The following is a 13,096-nucleotide window of genomic DNA, read 5'->3' as shown; positions in this document are numbered from 1 at the left end:
TTGACTAAATCAAGGAAAGTTAGTGTAATGAGAAAATGATTTTAAATGAGTCTTCGTGTGTGTGTGTGTGTGTGTGTGTGTGTGTGTGTGTGTGTGTGTGTGTGTGTGTGTGTGTGTGTGTGTGTGTGTGTGTGATTTAGCAATGTAAATATGCCGTAGACACATGACATTACAGAGCGTGCGCGGCAGTGTGTCCACCACCTGAACACATAACTAACTATTTTTTTAACATAGGAGAAAGAGAAGAAGAGCAAGTTGGTGAGAGAACAGGTGATGAAGAGGTAGAGAGAAGTACACAGAGTGGGAGGAAAGGATGGACAAGCAGGAGAGAGAGACAGAGAGAGAGAGAGGGATTCTAAAGAAGCTTGTGTGACTCCCAGGGGTCAGTGTTACCATGGAAACACAGCTCCAGCATTCAAAGGGTAGTGAAAGGGAGAGNCTTCCTCACCCTCTCAGACTTGAGTTGAAAGGAGACTTGAGTTGAAATGAGTCTCCCGCGAAAATCGGGAGGGTTGGCAAGTATGACACACACATACACACACACACACACACACACACACACACACACACACACACACACACACACACACACACACACTCCATGTCCTAATACAGTGCAGTATATTCATTTCACATATTTGCGTGTACAAATTATGCATAATTCTTTTATACAGTACTTTTGTTCGTCCGTCACATTGTGCACTGTATATATATAACATTGCTGTGTTGGTCAATGGATGGATATGAAGCACTTGTTTCTCTTTTATTTATCACTGACTGATATTTCCATTTCTACAATTAGTCCCAAGAAAATATTGTCTAAAAATGTCAAAAAAAAGCCCATATTTGGGAGTGGGAAAGAAACACCCGCTTTTAGACTTTGCAGACCAGTTAGATGCACCGAGAAACAATGTAACACACTGCAGGAAAGTGAAGGGTCAGAAAAGCATAATAGGTCCTTTTTAAGTTGAAAAACTGAAATATTTTTCAAATGAGCTTAACTCCAATAACCTGCAGTTTTGCCCACAAGCAGCCAAATGAAACCCCATGCATCAGACAAGGTAGTATGCAGTACAGGTGTGATGTGGAGTTTTCCTGTTGCTAAGCAGTGAGTGCCCGTCGCTGTGCTGCAGAACCCGGCTCCTGCACATTCAGAGCATCACTCTGCTGAATGGAGTGAGACCAGAGGAAAGTGTGAGACTGTCAATAGCAAAAAAACTTCTGCTGCAACTTATGTTGTTCTGCTCTTCAGTGCAAACTAAATGACGCAAAGTTGTTTCTCACAAACAAGGACACCTGTAGAAGTCATTGACTTTGCATTAGCCGCCTCGCACATGAATGTGTGTGTGCTGCAGCATTGATCCCACTCTCTGAGACTCACACTGCATGTCTTTCTGAACATCCAATATTCATACTGAGCAGAAAGGGAGAGTGTGGGCTGGAGTAGCGGGAGGAGAGATAAAAAGACATGGCCTTGATGAAGAAAAGAGGAGAACAAAATAAAAGGGAGGGAGAGAGGGGGGAGCGGGGTGATTGAGAGAAAAGTGGACGAGATGCACAGTTTACGTTTTGTTGTTACATGCAGAGTGAAATAAAGCGAGAGGAAAGGGAATAAAAGAAAAATGCAAAGAGATGGATCAATTCAACGTACAATAGAACATGTGAAGGCCATTCCAATTAAGCTGCCTCCCCCATCTCACCCCCTCCCTCTATCTGTTTGCTGCAGTTTTAAGCAGAACCACCTCTGCGCGGCGATGCAGCGGTTTGCCACGCTGCATTCCACGGCTCCATCTCCATCTCTGTACCGCGGCTTTCCACGAGATGGATTTACATAGAAATTGAAAATGAATAAGAGGCATGCAGGAGGGAGCGGATAATAGAGCGGCTTCAAACCTGCAGACAGCGTAAACAACTCCCCTCTCTGACTGCAACATTAGAGAATGATCTCCCCCCTGTGAGTGTGAGGCGTCGCTGCGTCGCTCTCTGGGATTAACAGGTGCACTGTTTACTTCTTCCTTTTCTTCATTCATCTTTGCCCTCTGGCAGTTTGTACTTCAGTGCTTTCTATTGATTAGTGTTGTTACTGTGAGTCTGTTTACGTGCTGCTGCTATCAGACCCCCGCTACAATCTGCCGTCCTGTGTAGATTAGTGAGAGGAACAAAGTGCTAGCAAAGTGTGAACACTGCTGGGCTGAGACACTCCAGTTACCTTTCAGAATGAAATCACAAAGCACAAAATGGCAAATGAAAAGTGACACAGAAAATAATCCAATTGAAGTTCAAGCCAATGTGCACTGCATTACTGACCCCAGATTATGAAACCCTAACACTGGTTCCTGTCACGCCGTTGGCTCCGCCAGCTACGAACTCTGTCCTGCCGGGTGCTCTGCGACACCAGATCCTATAACGCCGATTTTCCCTTCCCCTTCGTTCGTTTCTTTTACATTTCTTCTTTTTATTTATTTTTCTTATTCAGGGACTCACAAATTGAGTTTATACCAAATCTGAAGTTAAAATGAATATTAAAAGATAATATAATATTAAAAGATAAACCCTAAGCCCCTAACCCTTAACAAACCCCAACCTATAATAACTAATTCAATTAATTAATTTGCAGAGGAATTAATAGCTTAATTATTAAAAATATTATTTATAGTCCCGGTTTAATATGAATATCCAGCCATAAAAGCACCCAGAGCACAAACCTCTGCCCAGTACCATTTTTACAAATTATTTTAAGGACTGAAAATATATTTTGGTGAACATCAGCACCAAAGTACAGATACTGATTTTAACGCTGGTGTTTCGGAAAATAATGAAGGTGTTCCGGGTGTAAAAATAACGCCATTTCATCAGGAGCACTTTTGTCGGAGCTGCAACATTTCAGGATGGATGTGCGGTGTGGGGTAAAAATGGAGACAAGGGATAAAAAGAAATAAGTATGACAGGCAGCGAGAGAGTGAGGAAGGGAGGGGGAGAGCCAAAAAGATTTTACCCATGAGCCCTTTCATCCTCTGCACTGCAACATCCTCACACACACATGCATGAGTGTTGGTGGGAGGATAGACAGTGGAGTCTGATCCCTCCTGGCCCTAATGATCACATCCACCATCTAACTGATTCTCAGCTAATGAGCTTCTCCGCTTGCCTCCACTCCTCCTCCTCCTCCTCCTCCTCCTCCTCCTCCTCCTCCGCCCGCTCTGCTTTCTTTCCTCACGTTTCCATATTGTGTTTTTTTACAGATCTAAAGAGGTTTTAAACCTCTTCTTTCAAGGTCACACACTCCCACACACACAATCCGTTCCCGGTGTGAAGGGCGTTTTATTGTGAAATCATCGTCTTCATCCTGCTTTTATTCAGATGATGCTGTACGATCGACTCGTTCTAATAGCCGACTCAGCCAGCCAGCCTACCCACAATCCTCTGCACCTTTCTGCATATCCGCCACAGAGAAGCAGATGATGTGACAGTTGGCAGCCTTTAGGCGATCGCTCCTACAACGACGGCTCCTCCATGTTTGTTTTCTCCTCAGCCGCTCTGCTTTAAATCATTTTTTCTACCTGTTCTCCTCTCTGGTGTCTCCTTTTTTGTTTTGTTTTCTCCTAGAAGAGTTTTATATTTGCCGTATGAAACTTTTCACAGAGGAGGGGGGCTTGGCGTCCATCCAGCTGCTGACCACAACGTCCTGTTGCTGCAGCTGCAGGGCTGAGGTTGGAGGTCAAAGACAATCTCCTGTTGGTGAATGCTTTCAGGCAAGCACTGTGAAGGAGCAGGGGCGGGAAGTGTTGGCTTCAGCAGGGACGGGAAGTGTTGGCTTCAGCAGGGACGGGAAGTGTTGACTTCAGCAGGGACGGCTGAGCAGATAAGCCCAAATCAATGTCAACAGCACAGTGGAGCAATTTGGATCAAGTTCAGAGTTTGACCGTCTGAGGTTTATGAGTGCCAAAACTGTCACACTACAGGCACACAAGTAAAATCCCAACTAATAGTTTACATTTTTTCATTCTTCGTTTAGCCAGGAAGGTCAAATTGAGATACAAGATCCTTTAAAGTCCTGTATTCAAATTGAAATTAAAGTTCTAAGAGCCTTTAATGTGGCAATCCTGAACATTTCAGTCCTGGTGGAAATGTTGGAGGGGCTCTATAATGCTCATGTTCAGGTTCATATTAGTATTTAGTGCCTCTATTGTGACATGTCTCCATACTTTTATGTTCAAAAAGCTCTTCAAAAGATGTCCTGGCCCTTAGCATATCACGTACAATGTGTTGGAGCACTAGGCAATGGTAGTGCAAGTGTCACATAGTGATGTCACTATGTTACTGAAGAAAACAATGACCATTTACTTGCACAAAAACCTATAAAACACATTACACGAAAATGGAGAACCCCAAAAGCAAAATAGGGCCTCTTTAAAAAGTATTTACTGGAGATAAGAGTATACAGTATGTGGTGTACCGTAATACTACAGTTCCCAGAATCATGGGGGGAGCACCACAAACTACTGTCGTTTTAATAACGATGTCAGGCAATGTAGCCTTTTCATATCTTTGTGAAAGCAGCTGTGATCTGATTTCATGCTGCACACGGCAGTCTGCAGAGCAGCTACATGGAGGTTTGCAGCTCTTAATGTGACGCCCTCTGTGGCTGCTCTGACTCTTCTATTAATCACTCAAATAATAATGCAAACTGATCCGCTTTCCAAAATAACCGTTATTTGTTATAATGTGACACATTTTGGATCAATTATAACTCATTGACAAACACATTGCAGTTTCTGTGACATTTCTTCTGGTAATGCCACCACGGACACCACGTCTTTGAGACTGCAAATATTTAAATACTATTATCTTTTACCTCATTTGGTAATAGAGAGTGTATTACTGTAATCACACATGTAGTTGTATGAACATTTTGGATATTATTGCACTTGGCAGAAAGACAGCGAGGCAGAGGGTGGGCAAATGTTTGCTTTGGCTCATCAACCAAAGCGTGTAAGCAATTTACTGTATCTGTAGAAGTGTGTGTGTGTGTGTGTGTGTGTGTGTGTGTGTGTGTCTGTGTGTGTGTGTGTGTGTGTGTGTGTGTGTGTGTGTGTCTGTGTGTGTGTGTGTGTGTGTGTGCGTGCGTGCGTGCGTGCATGTTGCATAGATAAGTAGTAGCGATAAGCTAACAGGGTGCTGAGGTCACCGAAGCATGGAAATGTATGAAAACAATGTCTCATTTAACAAACAACTGTTAAAAACCATGAGAACACGCACACGCACGCACACACACACAGACAGACAGACAGACAGACAGACAGACAGACAGACAGACACGGTTTGTCAGGGTTTAACCTTGACTTGCAGACATATTAACACACAGCTGCAGCCGCTGCCTCTCTGCATCCATTTTATGAAACACAAATCTGTAGTTAGCCAAACTCAATAAGTCTTTCTGAGCACTTACTGGAAACAGTTTTATGTTTAATGAAAGCTGGAAATGTTTAACCAGTGAAGACATGTCATAAAAAGCAATCAAGTTTGTTGAATAATTATTGGCAGAGGCCTGTCTTGGCACTGGGGGACGGGGTTAAGATAAAAAGGTAAAACAAATGATAAAAGTGGTACATTCAACAGAAATGCGTATATGTCTTAGATTATAAAGTCATAAATCACACATTCTCTAAGATTAAGGAATTATTTGTTTCTTAAATGTATTACTTTCAAATAAAAATGTTTATTATATACTAATACTCAAATATCAGAGAATATGATCGGAGAAGTAGCTGTTTTTCTCTTTTATTTTGAAAATTCTTGTTTTGTTTTACTATTTCCCCTTAGCCCTGGCTCCGTTTTTGAGAACAATTCTAAAAACATTTTCTCTAATGGGGCTCAACAATCGAACCTCAATTAATTCCCGTAAACTGTTTAATACTAATACATTAACAACAGTCAAAAGCCTGCTTCCTGAAATGTTTAAGTCCATTCTTTCTTCCCTCACTATATCAGATCAGTCATGGTGGTAGTGATGAGTTGTCTTCTCATCAGATATTTGTGTCACGTTCCATCCAGGTCACAGTGCTGTCTGCCACTGTCGTCATTAGCAGCCAACACACACACACGCACACGCACGCACGCACGCACGCACGCACGCACGCACGCACACACGCACACACACACACACACACACACACACACACACACACACACACACACACACACACATCAACAAACACAAATACGACCAAAAGACGTACAGTATTTGTGTGTGCAAAGACGCTAATACATTCATAATTTCACTTGAACCTGTGATAGAAAGGGGCATACAACTTAGGGCTGCTCAATTAATCGTATTTTAATCGCAATTACGATTACGGCTTGCAACGAAAACAACGTAATCGAAATAAAACGATTTTATTTTTTTTATATACTTTTTTTTTTTTGGGGATTTTCAGTTGAGTTATACTTAAATTTCAGGGTAATCAACTGTTAAAAACATACTGTCAAATATTTTTTTCTCGAATAAATTGATGTTTTCAAAGTAAATGGATAATCGTTTTTAATAATCGTGATATCAATTATTGACCCAAATAATCGAGATTATGATTTTTGCCATAATCAAGCAGCCCTAATACAACCCCACACGAGGAGAGATAGACAGATAACACACACACAACAATACCTTCTCTGATATGTGAGACACACACACGCAGTGTTTGGAGGACAGCGGACAACTGTTGAGGCTGCAGGAGTTTGATCTTTGAAGTCTTAAGCAGGGGACTTTAGCCTAATCTGCCTCCTCCTGATCCACGGGCTTAGTCACCACTCTCTCTCTCTCTCTCCCTGTCTGCCTCTACCTCTCTTGCCCGCTCTGTCTCTCCATCATCACCCCGTCTCGTCATCCCTCTCTTTTTTTCGTCTCTCTCTCGTTTCTCCTTTCATTCTCTGGAGCTCAGAAACCCCCCCTGCAGGTTAAAAATAACTGCAGGACAGAAGAGCCGGGTACAATGACTTACAGCCAGGGGACACAAATATCCAAACACACTTATAGTATACTGTATATGGTGTTCATATGAGACGTGTAAACATGTCATCATACAGCTCAAAGCTTCTTCTGACTTTCTCATCAACGTTATCAGTGAGAAAATAGCCAGAATCAGTGTTGACCGGCCAAGGGGGCCTAATAGATAATTAAATATCTCACAATGTAATCTCTTTACAAAAATTGAAAAGCAACCAACTACATGTGCACTGAATATTATCATGGATGGTTATGTCAAAATTGGACAGGTACAAACGCGCTACAAAAGCCCAAAACACTTCCATTTGGAGAAACGCACTGAAGTTTGAAAAATAAGCTAATATAAAAACATAAATGTGCCAAAACACATGCCGATGAAGAAACATCCTCATCCTGACAACATATGCACAACATTCACCATAGGTTTGCACCTCTTTGCCACCTTCAATATGCAGTGCAATATGACAAATAACTAGAATAATTACAACAAACTAATATTCAAGGAGGGGAGCTAAAGCATTATTTGTAAACGTCTCCATTGTTGAAGATGTGCGAGGATGATAAAATAAGACTGTTGGCATATGCGAATGTGACCTCTTTGTGTGTCAATAGTTCAAATTACCACTTGTGTTATAAGAAGATCTTTATTTGGAAATGGAAATTAATTCAATTATGAAAGGCTGCCGGTTGCTGTTTCACACTATGATTCACTTCTTTGGAAACTGTTAAATATTGTGTGTGTTTCCTTTAACAGGTTAGCCCCTCTGCTGTGGCATCGTTACATGCATGGTGTGCCGCCAAGACTCAAACCCACAGACACCAAAGTTTCAAACATGTCCTGCTAGAAAAAAAAAGGGATGAGTACAGACTCTAAATTGATGCATAATACATCTACAATCTGTATAACTGGGGAGTTAATATCACATTTCGTGAGCTCAGTGAAAGGTTGGAACAATTATGTATTTTGGACAGGTCGACTGGAGTTTGCTCTTTAAATGGATGTAAAGGGAGCAAAGTCGTGTTTTTTTTACAAATAAAAGGATGCACTGTGCTGCAAGTACTTGTAAAATTACATTACAGTGTCTCTTTAAAATCTCTATGTGTAATGAACTGTCAGAAAATACAAATTCCTCTCTGTGTCCTTTCTTTCTTTCCTTCCTTATTCTCCCCTTCAGTTCCTTTGTGTTTACCTCCTCTCCTTCCCTCCTCTGACCTCCCTCAAGACGTCACATCTGAACCTGATTTTCTCTCTGTGTGTGGTGTCCACGTGTGTAAAGATTTGCGGGAGAAAAATATGAATTACGGCAGAGATAATATAATGCAGACACCCAATCCTGACAGTTTGGCGCAGATAAGAGAGACACACAAAGACAGTGTGTTATATTTCTGCTGACTCGGCAGTGAGGCTGCTAATCACGGGACTGACGGGAAGATAGAACGTTATGTAAGAAGGTAAGAAAGCACCATGATGTACGAGACTGCTCAGGAGTTGTTAGCCCGATACAATGGAATGGAACAGACATAATGTCACGCGTCATTTTAGAGAAAGTGGATTTATGGTTTTAGTTCAACACAATGGACAGAGTTGTGAGTCTTTTGGTTTAAAAAAGGTCAGCTGATGCTGATAAGATGAAGCTTTCTTTAATTACGCTGACATTCAAATTCTAAATCAACATTAAAAGTTTTTGAATCCCCAGCTCCTCATCATTTGATACGTGAGCCAGACTTTTCCTGACATTTATGGCGAACTTCCTGTGTAGGGAGGCAATAACAGGAAGTAGGAAACAGGTGTTCACTGGAGGTGAAAGTTCACAGGAAATGGTCCCTATACCCCGCAGGAAGTGGCTGCAGCTAGGAAAACAATGCATGATGTAAAATGCTCATGTATGTGTTCACCGTTGAGCTGAATAAAGTCCTGCAGCATGAATACAGTTCAGCACGGCCAACAATAATACCAGAATAATACCACAACAAAGCCACAGGCCGTTTACAGCTGATGTCACAGGGGACGCTCCTCACTCCATCAAATTTTAATGCCAATATGAAAACAATATCGATGCAATAAGTAGATGATGCTTCACTACATTACACAACAACAGGAAGAGAGCTCTCTGGAGTGCTTTGGCTTTTTATTCAAACCATGTTGATATGCTGCTTTACTTCAAAGACTGTATATGCAATACAACAGCAGGTACACAGGGATGATAACAGACTGGTTACCTGGTAACTGAGAATTTAGACTCAACAAAGTATATGACATCATCACATTTTACAACTGGCTTTCATTGCTTGCCGTCTAACATGTTTGTTGTTTGAAGTCAGGATACAGAAGAGTCAGAGAGCAACTATGTGTCCAAATAGTTCCTTTTAACATCCATCTAAAGTTAGCTTACATTAGCGACAATAAGCTTAATGAGCAATTTAGCAAGTGGGCATTAGCTCATGATTTTTTCTTTTCTAAGACGAGGATCTTTAAAAAAAATAAAATTCACAATCTTGGATTACACCTTAATGATAATAAGTCATAATAGTTTTGAAAATATGCACCACGTGTGAAATGTGTTATTGAAATCTTGGACTTGTGTTTTGACCTTCCTTTAAACAGAGGCAACATCCGGTAGAAATTAGTATAGAAATAATTCACACATAAGAGAATTTAAACTATAAGAATTAGCATTTTCAGTGATGCTTAAGTATGTGTCTACACTCAGAAAGTTGCATAATGGAACACTAAAATGCAGTTTATTATTGTAAGTATTGTACCAGGAGTCCAATTTAAAACTGTATTTATTTTATAAAGAAAGAACAATATCTTACTCAGTCTAAAATCCTTCTTTAAATGTTGTGCATCAATCAAACGCTGTCAATCAATTTTAAGAGAGCCATTATCACCCTTTACATACACTGAATATCTGATATGAAGTGTAACGTGCAGCGTGCTTCAGTGTGAGCAACAATTATGTTTTACAAGAGTGTAACCTACTGCAAAATCAAACACGGAATAATAAAAGTCACAAAAATCCCTCAATAAATTCTCCTCATCCATGTGTCATGTCAGAGCTCATTAGAGCTGCAGGAGGAGTGTATTTAACTCATAAATATCCTTCTTCTCTGGCCTTGAAGCGCTGTGTGTTGTCTCTCCGTGTCGTCGCTGCTCCGTTCTCCTCCTATCAGCTGCTGCCTCTCCCAGAGAATCCTCTGTCACTCCGCAGCTGTCAGCTAACAAGAGTTCAGATCTGCTTCCAGCTTCAGACGCCCACTCAGCCCGCCAGACTCCACTGTTTGGCTCAGGTCGTCCTCTCTGTCTCTACGTTATCCACGCTCTCCGTCTCTCATTCCAACTCTTTTTCATATCATCATAAACTCTCTCCTCCACTTTGTTACACAAAAAAACTGAAGTTTTGACTTTAATTAATTTCATTATGTCAACACATTTCACACAAGTGTATTAGGTTAGTTAAAAGCAATACTATTAAGTTGAACCTATTTAAACTTAATATTATTGCTTTCAACTAACCTAATACACTTGTGTGACATTTGTTGACATAATACACTTGATAAAAGTAAATGTTTCAGTTTTTCAGTGTAGAAAAAGTGGTGGGGAGACTTTTTTCAGATTTCAAAAAACACTTTTCCAAATACTTTTGTTACAACTAGTGCAGTAACTGCTAAGCTGCTGCAAAGCGGGAGCCACAATTGCTTTACTATTCTCTATTCAATTGTGACTAATATTAAACGTGCCACAGGTCCAAAATAATACCAGAAGTACAAAAGTGTGTCAAAGAAAATTCTTTATGCATGCTATTTTCAGAACATGTTTAACAATTGATCCTAGTGCAAAGTGGTTCCAAAAGTGGTGTGGACATGGCCCCTGCACCCCAGTATAAATGCTCTCCTCTTTTTCTCTGTGCCCACTGAGGGCTTAGTCACACGCCACATGCTACAACAGCCGCACTCTTGAAAGAAGAAGAAGAAGAATACCCTCCACCCGAAATAGCAGACAGTGGACACCAATTCATCTTTCAGGGGGACACATGTGTGTCATGGTGTGTATGTCAACGTGTGTCTGGTGTGTGTGTTCTCTTGAGGTCCATTCACCAGGTCACAGTGAGTTTCTGGTTATGTCTTTCTAAAATGAGAGCCATGCTGCAAAACTATGTGAGCGTCTACAAAGACTTCTCAGCTTACAGCCTACTGACCTTAATGTGCCTGAGTGTGTGTGTGTGTGTGTGTGTGTGTGTGTGTGTGTGTGTGTGTGTGTGTGTGTGTGTGTGTGTGTGTGTGTGTGTGTGTGTGTGTGTGTGTAACTGTGTTTGTTCATCCCTGTATTATTATTCAATAATATATTATAGTACTGATTAAACTTGTGGTGACTTCAAAAATAGTATGTCAGGTTTTAACCTGTTTTATTTGGAAATTAGCCACAGTTTATATTAAAGTGTTACTTTTAGTGTTCTTTTGTAGGTAATTCCCTCCATATTTTGAAGTTGCGCTAATTACAATTTGAGTTTAGGGTCTAAAAATTAGTGTCTGTGCTATGTTCCATAAGGAAAAAGAAACAAGACATTTTTAATTCAGATATAACCACTTATGTTTTGATTTTTTGAAAATAAATATGTTCATAATTCGTTTTTGGTTTCTCTTTATATTTCACTATAGATAGAGAACAACATTGACAGCACATTACACACAATATTATTGTCAGGCTATATATTCTTTTCATAATTGTGAGCATAACATTGAAGCTCATTATCATTGTGCCTTTACCTAAAAATATCACTTCCTTAAAAAGTTGTGGATCATTTGATAAAAAAATGTATAATTGTAAATGTAGGGAATTTGGGTTTGATCATGGTATGCTGCTCGGAGAAGGGGGGGCTGCGGTGTGTCTAGTAGTGTGGATTGAAGAGGTTATTTTGGTTTGGGGGTTTTCTTTCTGAGTGTGTGTGTGACAGAACATATGTGTGTATCTTTGTGTTGTCAAATGCATCACAAATCCATTTAGTCGCCTCTCTGACGCAGTATAAATAGTCTAAAGAGCAGCAGGGGGATCGGCCCACCATTATAAGAGTCTGAATATCAGACTATTAGTCGCTCGTCTCCTCGCGGCTGCTCCTCACACAGCTCCACTAAACCGTCCGTCACTCAGGGTCAAAGACACAAACCAAATAATCACACATGATGAAACTGGTGGTTCTGTTCTGTTAGGGGAGACACACTTGGTGAATATGGGGTAAATATGAATTATTCTATTATTATTATTATTATTTATCTTTTATTTATACAATTCAAAATCCAAGCAATTGTCACACAACCAAATTTCCCCTGGGATAAATACATTAAGTTGGTTATCATTTTTATTATATTAATAAATAGCATTGATAGGAGTACACAAGGCATTATTTAATGTTATTGGTGAATTTGGGAGAAATATACAGACAAAAATGGACAAAGTAAGTTAAATGAACACCTATTGTTGTGTGTTTTATTTTCACTTGTTGAATAAGTGTTAATGAATAAGTTAAAGTGGACCTATCATGCAAAATGCACTTTTGTACGTCTTTTATACATGAATGTGTCTCCGGTGTGTCAGGGAACTCACCAAGTGTCAGAAAACACAACCCTCTCTCTTTTCCTCCATACCCAAATCTCTAAAAACGGGGCTGCAACGGATCTGATACAGACTGATACAGATTTGAAAATTCTCTGACGTCAGGAACGAGGAGCTCCGTCTATATGGCCAACCCTCCACCTATCAGTGGGAGACAGCCACGGCCATTGCCATTCGAAAGGGTTGGAGACGCTGTAGTACATATGCCAGGCCTGTAGGTGGCGCTGTAGTCTGCCACAAAAGCAGCGAAGAAGACTTCTCACAGATTCAGCCCTTGCAAAAACAGGGCTAAAAAAGAACAAATAGAGCAAAATGAGGCATGGCTAAATTGCATGATCTGTTTGGTATTTTTGAAAAATAAACTTCGCAGTATTTGAGGGTTAAAGCTTACATTGTGGTCATTAAAATTCTTTTTAAGCATCATTCAGCACCCCCGGGAGGCCCCAAAGAGCAAGGTTCGATGTTGGTTGGTTGATGACTAG

At 40.5% G+C, this 13,096-nt stretch overlaps 1 protein-coding gene across 1 annotated transcript in view; it reads right to left on the bottom strand.

The window, feature by feature from the left end:
* LOC104953656 (RNA-binding protein Nova-1-like) overlaps nucleotides 1–13,096 on the bottom strand; it is a 32,166-nt gene that overhangs the window by 6,903 nt on the left and 12,167 nt on the right. The gene's annotated exons all lie outside the window — the stretch shown is intronic.

The sequence above is a fragment of the Notothenia coriiceps genome, unplaced genomic scaffold (genome assembly GCF_000735185.1).
Source record: "Notothenia coriiceps isolate Sejong01 unplaced genomic scaffold, NC01 NC01_scaffold00022051, whole genome shotgun sequence".
Lineage (NCBI taxonomy): Eukaryota > Metazoa > Chordata > Actinopteri > Perciformes > Nototheniidae > Notothenia > Notothenia coriiceps.
This window is presented reverse-complemented; position numbering and strand designations above follow the sequence as displayed.